Raw genomic sequence first — 12279 nt, forward strand, 5'->3', positions numbered from 1 at the left:
AAATTCAAGAAACCAAAAGGAAAAGAAATAAAATGAAAAAAAATTATTTAACTTTAGATATAAATCTTTTTCTCTTTAAAAACTCATTGCTTTTGTACAAGAAAAATTGATACCAACTTTTCCCCAAAATGTTTTTCTGAAACTTTAATTTCGAGGAAAATTGATACTTTCAACTTTTCCTCAAAAATATTTTTTAGAAAACTTATTTTCAAGGAAAATTGATACTTTTAATTTTTTCTCAAATAAAAAAATTTTTTTTTGAAATATTTTTCTTTATTCATTTATTCATTTTATTTAAAAAGAAATTGGTAAATAATAAACAAAATGGCAAAAATGAAAAAAAAAACCTCAAAACAATTTAGGCTCGGCTCTGAAAAATTACCACAACTCGGCTTCACACCCAAGAAATGACTCGACTTGGAGCTCAAATGGAATGAGCTAGACTGGGACAGAGGATTGGGCTGAGCAACTAGGTTGGATCGTCTAGTATTTCATGCACAGATCCTTGAAACGAGTTGAATAGAACCCATTTTCTTTAGCTAAAACGACATCGTTTTATCAAAGCTATAAAAGCCCTTTTCAAACTTTCTTCTCATTTTACGAGTGCTTTCTCTCTCTTTCTAGAATTTTTAGTTGGTCTATCTCTCTCCAAAAAAGGGCAAAGTTGGTTAAAAACTCCACAAGTTTCCAGATTCTAACGAATACCACCGTCGTTGCAGTCTTTGGTCGTCGTCGACCACCGAGTCGATGATCGTTCGAGCCTAAATTTTGCCCAAAAAATTACCTTGGCCTCCTCTTTCACATGGTATGATTAATTTCTTTAAAACTCATTGTATTGGCGTGGATTCGAGAACAATGTCGTGACTTTTTCTCCTACTTTCCACTGCCCTAACGACCGCTATTTTGAGGTATGTTCTTAAACTCGATCTTGGTTATCTTTTCATCGAATTTGGAGGCTTAAAATCACCTAAAGAAAGCCCGAAACCCCTGGAAAAGAAACTAAACTGAAAACCCAAAGAAAAAATGTTTCTTTATTTTTGGTTCTCTTTTGGCTTCTAACTTTGATTTTTTTTTTTTTGGCTTTGTGTTGATAGGGTTTGCTGACAATGGATGATTGGTGGAGAGTTGATGATAGTGGTAGACTGGGGTTTGGGCGTAACTTGATTGGTCTCGATTGGGATAGTAAAAGGGACCTTGAATTTTGCTTTGTTTTTGGATTTGATTATGAATCCTTGATTGAGGTCGAGTTTCTGATTGGGTTTGTTTCTTGAGGATTGGATTTATGTTTTGTGTGCAGGGTTCATGGCTTCAAGTAGTGTCTGTTTGATTGAGCTTATGGTAAGCATGGGTTATGATTGACAATGGGATGGTGATAGAGTTGAATTTGGGGCTGTGGTTAAGTGGTTTCAATTGAGGTAGAGGTGATGATGGGCTCGGTTTGGTAATGGGATGGTAATGAGGGCAGTAAGATGATATGGTGGTGTTCTGGTAGAGATGGCTAGATGGCTGTGGGCGGTGGTCGTGGAATGCTCTGGCCTCTATGAATTATCAATTTCAGTCGAGGCAATGAACTATGGTGTTGAATTTTAGAGTTAAAGGTACTGGTAGTGAAAAAAAAAGGTTAAGCCATTGTCTGTAGGCGGGGGGCTAATTGGTTTTTCTCTGGCTGTTCCTGTGTGTTTCTGACCTCTTTGTTCCCCTTTGCTTCTGTGTTTGTGTGATCTCTATTTTTTTTCTCTCTTTCTCTTTACCCGAAGAACACAACTCAGAATCCGATTGAATTTTCACAGGATTCTAGAAAATAATGCCGAAAACTTCAAAGTTGGCTAAAAAACTCGTCGAAAAATTCAAGGTTCGCCAAAAAATTTCGTTGGATTCTGAAAAATTTCCAGAAAGTTTTCAGAAAAAAACTTTAAAAATTATAAAAAAATTTCCACAAATTCCTAAAGCTATATCTAATGCACCAGAACCTTTTTAGCTTATGTTTTTTCTCTGTGTGTGTTTTTCGTGTCCCTTTGGATTCTTTTTCAATACCTATTTATCAAGATTGATTAGAAGAGTTTTTGATCAATCTAAATTCCCTTTGAGATTTGAATTCAATCTTTGAATCCAATCACAACTCTCCCAATCCTCTGATTTATGGCCAAACTCCCTTCTAGAACCAAGAATTATAATTAAAATAGAATTCAGATCGGATAAACCATCGAAAATAATAATAATAATAATAGATAAATATACATTGATAGATAAATATAAAAATATTAATAGATAAATAAAAATAATAATAATAGATAAATATAATAAATATACATTAATAAATAAATAATAATAAATATATTAATAAATAATAAAATGTATATATATTAATAGATAAATAAAAAAAATTAATAGATAAATAATAATAAAAAATATATATTTATAAATAAATAAAAATAAAAATGCAAATGGGCTTACCCATTTGGATCAAGCTCAATTCATCTAGACTTGGACCAAATTAGGTGTTTACAACTGCTCCTATTTGCGCATTTTCTGTGAAACAAAAATTGTGTAAAGACGTAGATACCCATTCAAGATTCAATTGAATTTTTTTTTACCTTTTTTTGTTTTGTTTGTTTTGTTTTTTATTTTTTTTTAAATTTTGATCAAAGCTCCTCTAAACAGAGGCTCAACGACTTTGAAAAATAAATAAAGCTCCTCTAAATAGAGGCTCAATGACTTTTGAAAAATAAATAAAGCTCCTCTAAACAGAGGCTCAACAACTTTTGAAAAATAAATAAAGCTCTTCTAAACAGAGGCCCAACGACTTTGAAAAAATAAATAAAGCTCCTCTAAGCAGAGGCTCAATGACTTTGGAAAAGTAAACAAAGCTCTTCTAATTAGAGGCTCAATAACTTTGAAAAAATAAACAAAGCTCTTCTAAGCAGAGGCTCCACAACTTTAGAAAAATAAACAAAGCTCCTCTAAGCAAAGGCTCAACGACCTGAAAAAATAAACAAAGCTTCTCTAAGTAGAGGCTCCATAACTTTTGAACAATAAATTGCTCCTCTAAATAAAGGCACCATAATTTTTGAAAAATAAATTACTCATTAACAATCATGTCCAAAGGAGTTATAGATCAGATCTGATGAAATTTGTAATAAGAACTCAAAGATTCACAATTTGAGTTCAAAATTCATAAAAATTCACTAAAATTTGACTCTCAAAATTTCATTTTCACAAGAATTCAAATTTGCAAGATCTTAAGATTCGCATCCATATTTAAAGAGTATCATTTGAATTTTAGAGATTCACATCCAAAAGTTCAAAGCTTCTCATTCAGGTTCAAAGGTTCATGTTTGACAAATTTGGGATTCACATTTCAGTTCAAAGCTTCTTATTCAACAAATTTTAGGTTTCATACTTCAAAGATTCTCATTTGGTTCGAAGATTCACATTCGATAAATTTTAGGTTTCACACCTTAAAGATTCAAATATTCTTATTTGATATTCAAAACTTTTTTTTTTCAAATGAGCTTCAAACTTTCACTGATGCAACAACCTGGATTCTCATAATGCCATATTCTTAGCCATAATCCAAATGCTTACTGGCTTATGCAAATGCATATCCAAATTGAAGTTTCAAACAATCTCAAAACAACAATGCAAACATAATGCATGGAATGTGGATGTCAATGTCATGAAATTCTAATCAAAACGTGGTAATATGATCCTTAAGACTCCATCATCTCTCATCTTTCTTTTCCAACTCTAGCTTCTTAGCACTCTAAAACAAGTTTCGTTAATTAATCCTTATCATTTTCATCACTTGATCATCATTCATAGGCCTCTCAACACTAACAATTCTTAGACAAGTTCTGTCCATTACCCCATATCATTTAATCATGACTCACAAGCTCTTCAGTACTAGCAATTTTAGCATAAATTTCATCCCTTGGCCTATACTATTCTTACCATTTGATAATAACTCATAAGCTATGTCAGCCAATCCATCACCATATACATTTTTGGATCACATCAGCTTTCTAAATTTTTGCCTTTTATTCATTTTGTTAAGCAATTCATCCCTATGTTCATCATTTGGCCATCCCATGTGTCATTTTTTTCAAGTTTCTATCATCTTTTCATCATTTTTGCCTTATCATCTTGGATTTCTTTCAAAAGAATGCAAGAACCTTTTAAGCACATATTCATTCATTCATTATCATTTCAATTCTGGACAAACACAATGCAATCATATATTTCTTTAATTCATTCTAAGGATGTGAGAATAAAAGAGCACAAGGTGCATTGGGAGAAAAACAATCAATAAGGAGAAAGTCTTAGTACAAAAGCAAATGGAGGAAAGAAATAAGTTAGATGTATGTCATTGGGATGAGTGGTATATCCAAACAATGAATAGTTAAACAATTTTGAACATTAATCCATGATTCTTTTTCAAAAACTCATTCCATTTACTGTCGAAATCATTTTGAGCTTATTAAACTTTGCCTCAACTTTTTAGATGCCTTGATCTTCTATATATTTGAACTGTTTATCCAACTTTCAGCTCAGAGATTTGTCTACCCAAATCACCTTTTTAAGTTTTTAATTTAAGTCTTTCTTTTTCTTCTTTCATCTTTCTTCATTTTTTTTCATTTTTTTATTTGTTTTCATTTTTCCTTTTTTTCATTTTCTTCATTCTTTCACCCATTATGGATATCTTTTCCACATCAATTTCTAGAGCAACGAAGCATAATTCTGTCGTTCTATCACAAACATATCTTAGCCTAACATATGATCATTTAATTTGAGCATTCACATTTGATCCACATAGACTTTTAAATGTTATAATATAGGCCACTATAAGAAGTGGATACAATAGGCTCAAAATATATGTTTAAAAGGTTTAAAACTAAAGGATCATTTTTCATCTGATGTAACTTGACATTTTGCCCCATTCCATATCATTCCACTATTTTTTTTTCATCTCATTCTTCACAAAATGACTCTCATTACTTTGCCCCAACTTGTTATGGCATTTATTTTTTCTCTTTTTTTTATACCTATTGTGATCTTTGGGCTCTTTTTTTTCAAAAATTGCCCTCAAGTGTGGAGGATGATCCTTGGGTAGGGTTTTTTTTAAAAAAAAAAAATCATAAAAGGTTCAAAGGGGTAACAATGAATGAGTTTTCTAAAAGAAATATGGCTATTTTTCATCTCAAATGTGAATGCTTTCTTTGAACATAATCTATTGAATAAAAATAAGCTCATGAATCTTTATAAAAAACTGCACTTTTTCAAGTCATATTAACTTCCCATCTATAAGTAGCTCACTTCTTTTGCTTAAATAATCTCTTTAAATTAATGTAAATGAGTTCTCAAAATTAAATTCCAGAATTATTGTTATCATTGTCTAAACATTCATCATCTGGAATTTAAAAATGGGAATGAAAAGTTATGAAAGGTAACAAAGCATGAAACAGTGGTTGAATGAAAGAGAAAATGTAATGAAATGCATTATCTTTGCCTTTTATTAATATGATACCAAATGAAATCCTACTACTTAAAAAAAATCATACTACCTAAAAGAAATCCTAATATTACTCTAAAAGAAATCTTAAAATGATAAAAAACTTCCAATCAACCTTATCTTCATTTTTTAGAATTATACGCTTGTGCAATCTGGTGAAGGATCTTTATTGACATCTTGTCCATTGATTCATTGTAACTTTCCAAGCCTTTTTTGATCAACGTGCTTTTGATTTTCATTCAAAGCTTTGACATTATGTTAGGTAATGGATTGCCACTAATATTGGATTATTGCTCCTCATTGATCAAAATTTACCATTCTATCTTTGATTAACTGTTGCACCTTATGCTTTAGAGCGGTGCAATTTTCAATGGAATGGCCAACAATTCTATAGTGGTAGTCACAGTGAGCTGTAGGATCATACCACTTAGGATAGGGTGGCTTGAACGGCTCCACGCGATTAGAGGCAATCAAGTGGCTGTTATAGAGCTCTCGATATAACTTCGTATAAGTCATGGGGATTGGATCGAATATGAGTTTTTCTCAAGTAATTCGTTGCTCTCGTAAACCACTTGTTGGGTTAGCAAGATAAGCTTAGGGCCTTATGAGAGGTTGAATAGTAAAGCTATATGTGGGAGCATGGGGGTTATAAATATGTTGGTATGTGGATAAGTAAGATGGTTAGGGTATGGGCTGATATGGGTAAGATGAGGTATTATTCACAGCAGGGTAGTATGGGAAGTAACCTTTTAGATAGGGTTAGTACCCTTTGAACTGTCTGTCAAAGCCTATAACTTGAGCTTCAGTCTCTTTCTTCTCGGGTGCCTTCTTGGTTTCTTCTCCTTTCAGCTTACCATTTTTAATGGCATTCTCAATGATTTTGCCTGAGATTACCATGTCAGCGAAATTTTTTATGGCATTCCCTATCATCTTTTCATAATAAGAGGATTTCAAAGTACTGACAAACAATACAGTGGTCTTCTTTTTAATCAAAGGAGGTTGCACCTGAGTAGCCATGTCTCTCCACCTTTGGCATATTTTTTGAATGATTCAGTCACTTTTTTTTCCATATTTTGTAAGGAAAGGCGATCAGGAGCTAAGTCTATGATATACTGGTATTGACTAATAAAGTCATGGACCATATCACTTCAAGAACGAATACGATGGTATGTCCAGATGGACATACCTCCTAGCAGTAGAACCAGTGAGGTTATCTTGAAAGACGTGCATTAAAAGCTTTTCATTATTGGTATGGGCAATCATTTTTTGACAGTACATAATAATGTAAATCTTCGGACACTTTGTACCATCATATTTCTTAAACTCTGGGACTTTAAACTTTAAAGGGATAACCACATGTAGGATTAAACAGAGTCTAGCAGCATCGATAGAACCATAAAAACCCACTCCTTCCACTGCTCGTAACTTTTGTTCAAGCATACTAATTTTTGAATTTTTATGATATTCCACCACATTTGCTTTTTCGTTCTCCTTCTATTCCAAGTCATTTAGATTAAGAACTTGGATCGGTTCTACTATCTTTTCAGTAAAGATAGGATTTACATAGCTATGGTAATGCCCTAGGTTTGAAACTGATGGTATTCCAGGGTATACAGGATATGTGAACTGCTATGGTGGTATATTCTGTGTGGATTGGGCTTGTTATGGACCAAAACCTAGAGGATATAAAGGGTCAGCCATTTCTTATGATGGGGGGCCTTGTTAGCTTGTATTTTCTTCTATTCCTTTTCCCTTGTTTAGCTTGTTGAGAGCATCCAAAATCTTGCTCAACTCATTTTCAATCTTTTCCTGTGCTTTTTCAAGTTTTTCAAATCGATGAGAGTTTTCTTGCTCAATTTGTCTAACTTTGGCTCTTGTGTTATATCGGTGGGTGAGGATGCTTGGTGGAGCTATCCTTGAACCTTTAGCACCACAATTATGATTAAAAATGCTATGCTATGCTTTATGTATGATACGTTGATGCACGAATGAAATGTACATTTTCATGGATGAAATCTAATATGAAATGGATGCAAATGATAATGTTAAAACATGATCATGAAAATAATATAGATGCACAAAATCAGACAAATAACATGGTTACTTTCACAGATGAACTAAAAGTGATGCCGATGCATAATGTTACATATGATAATAAAAATGATGCATAAAGTCAGACCATCAAAATGATTAGATAACATCCTTATTGTGTTCTAATTTCAAAGTATATATATCATTAGGTAGGAAGGGCTCTATCTTAGGTTGACCTCTTAAGTGTACACTGTATATGGTTTAAGGCTAAAGTCTAGAGGTTCTCAAATTGCTCCTTACATCATTGTCTGTCATAGACTAGTAAGGCACTCCAATCCTCACCTATTACAGGCTACAAGTGAAAAAGGTTTAATTTGAGTGAGAGTATTTCGCTAGCCACTGCGAAGGTATTAAACCTCATGAAAGAAATAAGTACTTTACTCTCTCTTAGAGGGACGGAGCTCGGGTATAGAGCTTATGTTATGCATATGCATATGAATGACATAATTAATAAAGTAAATAAACATGAATGAATAAAAAAATCTATACAAAAAGGTTCAATTTTATTAGGCTTTTGGATAACACAAATTTATTTGCTGGCCTGACTTTTAGACGTCCCCAGTGGAGTCACCAAACTATCATAACGTCTAGATAGGAGTCATCGCTAGACATTGACTTGAATGAGTCGCCACCAATCTTTTTTATCTAGGTGCGATTAGCCACCTAAGAAATCTATCCTTTTAAGGAACACCTAAGTCTAAGGATCCCTAAAATAATAGGTTTAGGTCTACTAACTAGAACAGGGTTCGATAGTATAATTACGTGTGAAAAAGGTTATAGCACCCTCACAACGCCTATTGAAAGATGTTACCAGCTTAATTTTGTGTTATCTAATAAGCTTTAAAAATTTACCAAATAATTAATTATTAAAAATTATTCTCAATTGACTCTAATACTTTTAACAGAAAATTAAAAAAATTCCATCACTTCAAGAGTATGCAAGGAGACTATTGTTTCACTTGCAAAGTCTCTATCGTTGAATTATTTAACATTAAAAAAAATTCAAGAAACAAAAAGGAAAAGAAATAAAATGAAAAAAAATGATTCAGCTTTAGATATAAATCTTTTTCTCTTCAAAAACTCATTACTTTGTACAAGAAAAATTGATACTTTCAACTTTTCTTCAAAAATATTTTGTAAAAAACTTATTTTAAAGAAAAATTGATACTTTCAATTTTTCTCAAAAAAAATTTTTTTTGAAATATTTTTCTTTATTCATTTATCCTTTTTATTCAAAAAGAAATTGGTAAATAATGAACAAAATGAAAAAAAATGGAAAAAAAAAAGAAAACCTTAAAACAATTTGCGGCTCGGCTTTGAAAAATTACCACTACTCGGCTTCACACCCAAGAAATGACTCGGCTTGGAGCTCAAATGGCATGAGCTAGACTGGGACAGAGGATCGGGCTGAGCAACCGGGTTGGATCGTCCAGTATTTCATGCACGGATCCTTGAAACGGGTCGAATATAACCCATTTTCTTTAGCTAAAACAATATCATTTTTATCAAAGCTATAAAAGCCCTTTTCAGACTTTCTTCTCATTTTACGAGTGCTCTCTCTCTCTCTCTAGAATTTCTAATTGGTCTATCTCTCTAAAAGAAAGGGCGAAGTTGGTTGGAAACTCCACAAGTTTCCAGATTTCGGAGAATGCCATTGTCGTTGCAGTCTCCGGTCACCATCGACCATCGAGTCGGTGACCGTTCGAGCCTAAATTTTGCCCAAAAAATTGATTTGGCCTCCTCTTTCACATGGTATGATTAATTTCTTCAAAAACTCACTGGATTGGCATGGATTCAAGATCAACATCACGGTTTTTTCTCCTGTTTTCCACTGGCCCAACGACCGTTATTTTGAGGTATGTTCTTAAACTCGATCTTGGCTATCTTTTCACTGTATTTGGAGGCTTAAAATCGCCTGAAGAAAGCTCGAGACCCCTGGAAAAGAAACTAAATTCAAACCCAGAGAAAAAATGTTTCTTTATTTTTGGTTCTCTTTTGGCTTCTAACTTTGATTTTTTTTTTTTTTTTTTGGCTTTTTGTTTATAGGGTTTGTTGACAGTGGATGATTGGTGGAGAGTTGATGATGGTGGTAGACTGGGGTTTGGGCATAACTTGATTGGTCTCGATCGGGACAGTAGAAGGGACCTTGAATTTTGCTTTGTTTTTGGATTTGATTATGGATCCTTGATTGAGGCCGAGTTTTTTATTGGGTTTGTTTCTTGAGGATTGGATTTATGTTTTGTGTGCAGGGTTCATGGCTTCAACCAGTGTCTGTTTGATTGAGCTTATGGTAAGCATGGGTTATGATTGACAATGGGATGGTGATGGAATTGAATTTGGGGCTGTGGTTAAGTGGTTTCAATTGAGGTAGGGGTGGTGATGGGTTCGGTTTGGTAATGGGATGGTAATGAGGGCAGCAAGATGATATGGTGGAGTTCTGGTAGAGATGGCTAGATGGCCGTGGGATGGTGGGCGATGGTTGTGGAATACTCTGGCCTTTATGGATTATCGATTTCAATCGAGGCAGTGGACTATGGTGTTGAATTTTGGAGTTAAAGTACTGGTGGTAAAAAAAAAAAAGGTTAAGCCATTGTCTGTAGACGGGGGCTAACTAGTTTTTCTTTGGTTGTTCCTATGTGTTTCTGACCTCTTTGTTTCATGTGTTTCTGACCTCTCTGTTCCCCTTTGCTTTTGTGTTTGTGTGATCTCTCTTTTTCTTCTTTATTTTTCTTTCCTTCTCTCTACCCGAAGAACACAACCCAAAATCTGGTTGAATTTTCACCATATTCTGATAGATAATGCTGAAAGCTTCAAAGTTGACTGAAAAACTCGTAGAAAAATTCAAGGTTCTCGAAAAATTTCATCAGACTTTGAAAATTTTTCAAAAAAAAACTTCAAAAATTCTAAAATAATTTTCACAGATTCCTAAAACTGTATTTAACTTATCAAAATTTTTTTAACTTCTGTTTTATCTCTATGTGTTTTTTTTCGTGTCCCCTTAGATTCTATTTCAACACCAATTTAGAGAGATTAATTAAAAGAGTTTTTGATCAATTTTAATTCTCTCTGAGATTTGGATTCAATCTTTGAATTCAATCTTAACTCTTCCAGTCTCTTGATTTACGGCCAAACTCTTTTCTAGAATCAAGAATTATAATTAAAACAGATCGGATAAACCAATAAAAAAAAAGATAAATATAAAAAAATATTAATAGATAAATAAAAATAAAAATAAAAATAATAGATAAATATAAAAAATATACATTAATAGATAAATAATAAAAAAATATATTGATAAATAATAAAAATGTATATATATTAATAGATAAATAAAAAAGATTAATAAATAAATAATAATAATATATATTTATAAATAAATAAAAATAAAAATACAAATGGGCTTATTTATTTGGATCAGGTTCAATTGATCCGGGCTTAGATCAAATTGGATGTATACAGCTGGATTTGAAGAATGTACCAATACATTGCTCAAGTGTCAAAGAAGAAGTTGATGGAAAGCCATGGTATCATAATATTATGTAATATATCAAAGGTTAGCGATACCCGAAGCATACAATAAAAAATGATAAAAGGACTACAGAAGATTGGCTATAGGTTTTTTTCTTGATGGAGAAGTCTTTTATAAAAAGAGTAGAGATCAAGTGCTCTTAAGATATATGAGTGCAGCTAAGGCAAAAAAGATTATTGAAGAAGTACATGATGGAATCTGTAGGGCACATGTAAATGGTCATATGATGGCTAGACAAATCATGAAAGCTGGCTATTATTGGTTGACAATGGAGGGTAACTATATTGATTATGCTAGGAGATGCCATAAGTGTCAAATTTATGCTAACAAAATTCACGCTCCACCATCAGTATTGCACATTTTGGCTCTTCCATGACCAATCTTTATGTGGGGCATGGATGTCAATGATCTCATCACTGTAAAAGCTTTGAATGGACATAGATTCATCTATGTGATGATTGATTTCTTCACGAAGTGGGTAGAAGTGCATCATATGCTAGTGTAACTCGATCAGTGGTATACAAATTCATAAAAAAAAAGAGATAATATGCATATATGGACTTTCAGAGATGATTATTTTTGATAATGCCAAAAATTTGAATAGTAAAATGATGAATGAAGTGTGCACTTAGTTCAAGATCTATTATTGTAATTTTGCACCATATCGTCTAAAAATGAATAGGACAGTAGAAGCTACAAATAAAAATATCAAAAGAATCTTTGTGAAAATGACTGATACTAATAAAGATTGACATAAGAAGTTACCTTTTGTCTTGCATGCTTATATAACATTAGTTCAAATATCTACGGGGGTCACCCCTTTTCCTTTGGTTTATGGAATGGAAGTTGTGCTGTCAGTCGAAGTAGAAATTACTTCATTGAGAGTTTTGATGGAAGTAGAGCTAGAGGAAGCAAAAAGGGTTCGAAATCATTATGAATTGTTGAACCTCATTGAAAAGAAAAGATTTACAGCATTATGCCATGGTCAGTTATATCAGAGAAGGATGATGAGAGCACATGATAAAAAAATGTACCTTCGTTGCTTTAAAAAAAGAGACTTAGTGCTAAAAAGGATCTTCTCAAATCAACATGATAATCGAAAAAAATGGACACCAAATTGGGAGGGCCTGTATGTGGTGAAAAAGACGTT

General features: G+C 32.8%; 2 long non-coding RNA genes across 2 annotated transcripts; both read left to right on the forward strand.

Moving 5' to 3' along the window:
* The first annotated feature begins 424 nt into the window (after positions 1-424).
* Positions 425-1737, forward strand: LOC149512987 (uncharacterized). The gene is made up of 2 exons (XR_016331533.1): positions 425-908; positions 1095-1737. It is a non-coding gene; the product is annotated as an uncharacterized LOC149512987 (long non-coding RNA).
* Positions 1738-9078: 7341 nt separating this feature from the next.
* LOC149512988 (uncharacterized) lies at positions 9079-10324 on the forward strand. The gene is made up of 2 exons (XR_016331425.1): positions 9079-9456; positions 9647-10324. It is a non-coding gene; the product is annotated as an uncharacterized LOC149512988 (long non-coding RNA).
* Positions 10325-12279: the final 1955 nt, after the last annotated feature.

This window comes from Durio zibethinus, chromosome 21, assembly GCF_047325235.1.
Source record: "Durio zibethinus cultivar Kanyao isolate XHJ-2024 chromosome 21, ASM4732523v1, whole genome shotgun sequence".
NCBI lineage: Eukaryota > Viridiplantae > Streptophyta > Magnoliopsida > Malvales > Malvaceae > Durio > Durio zibethinus.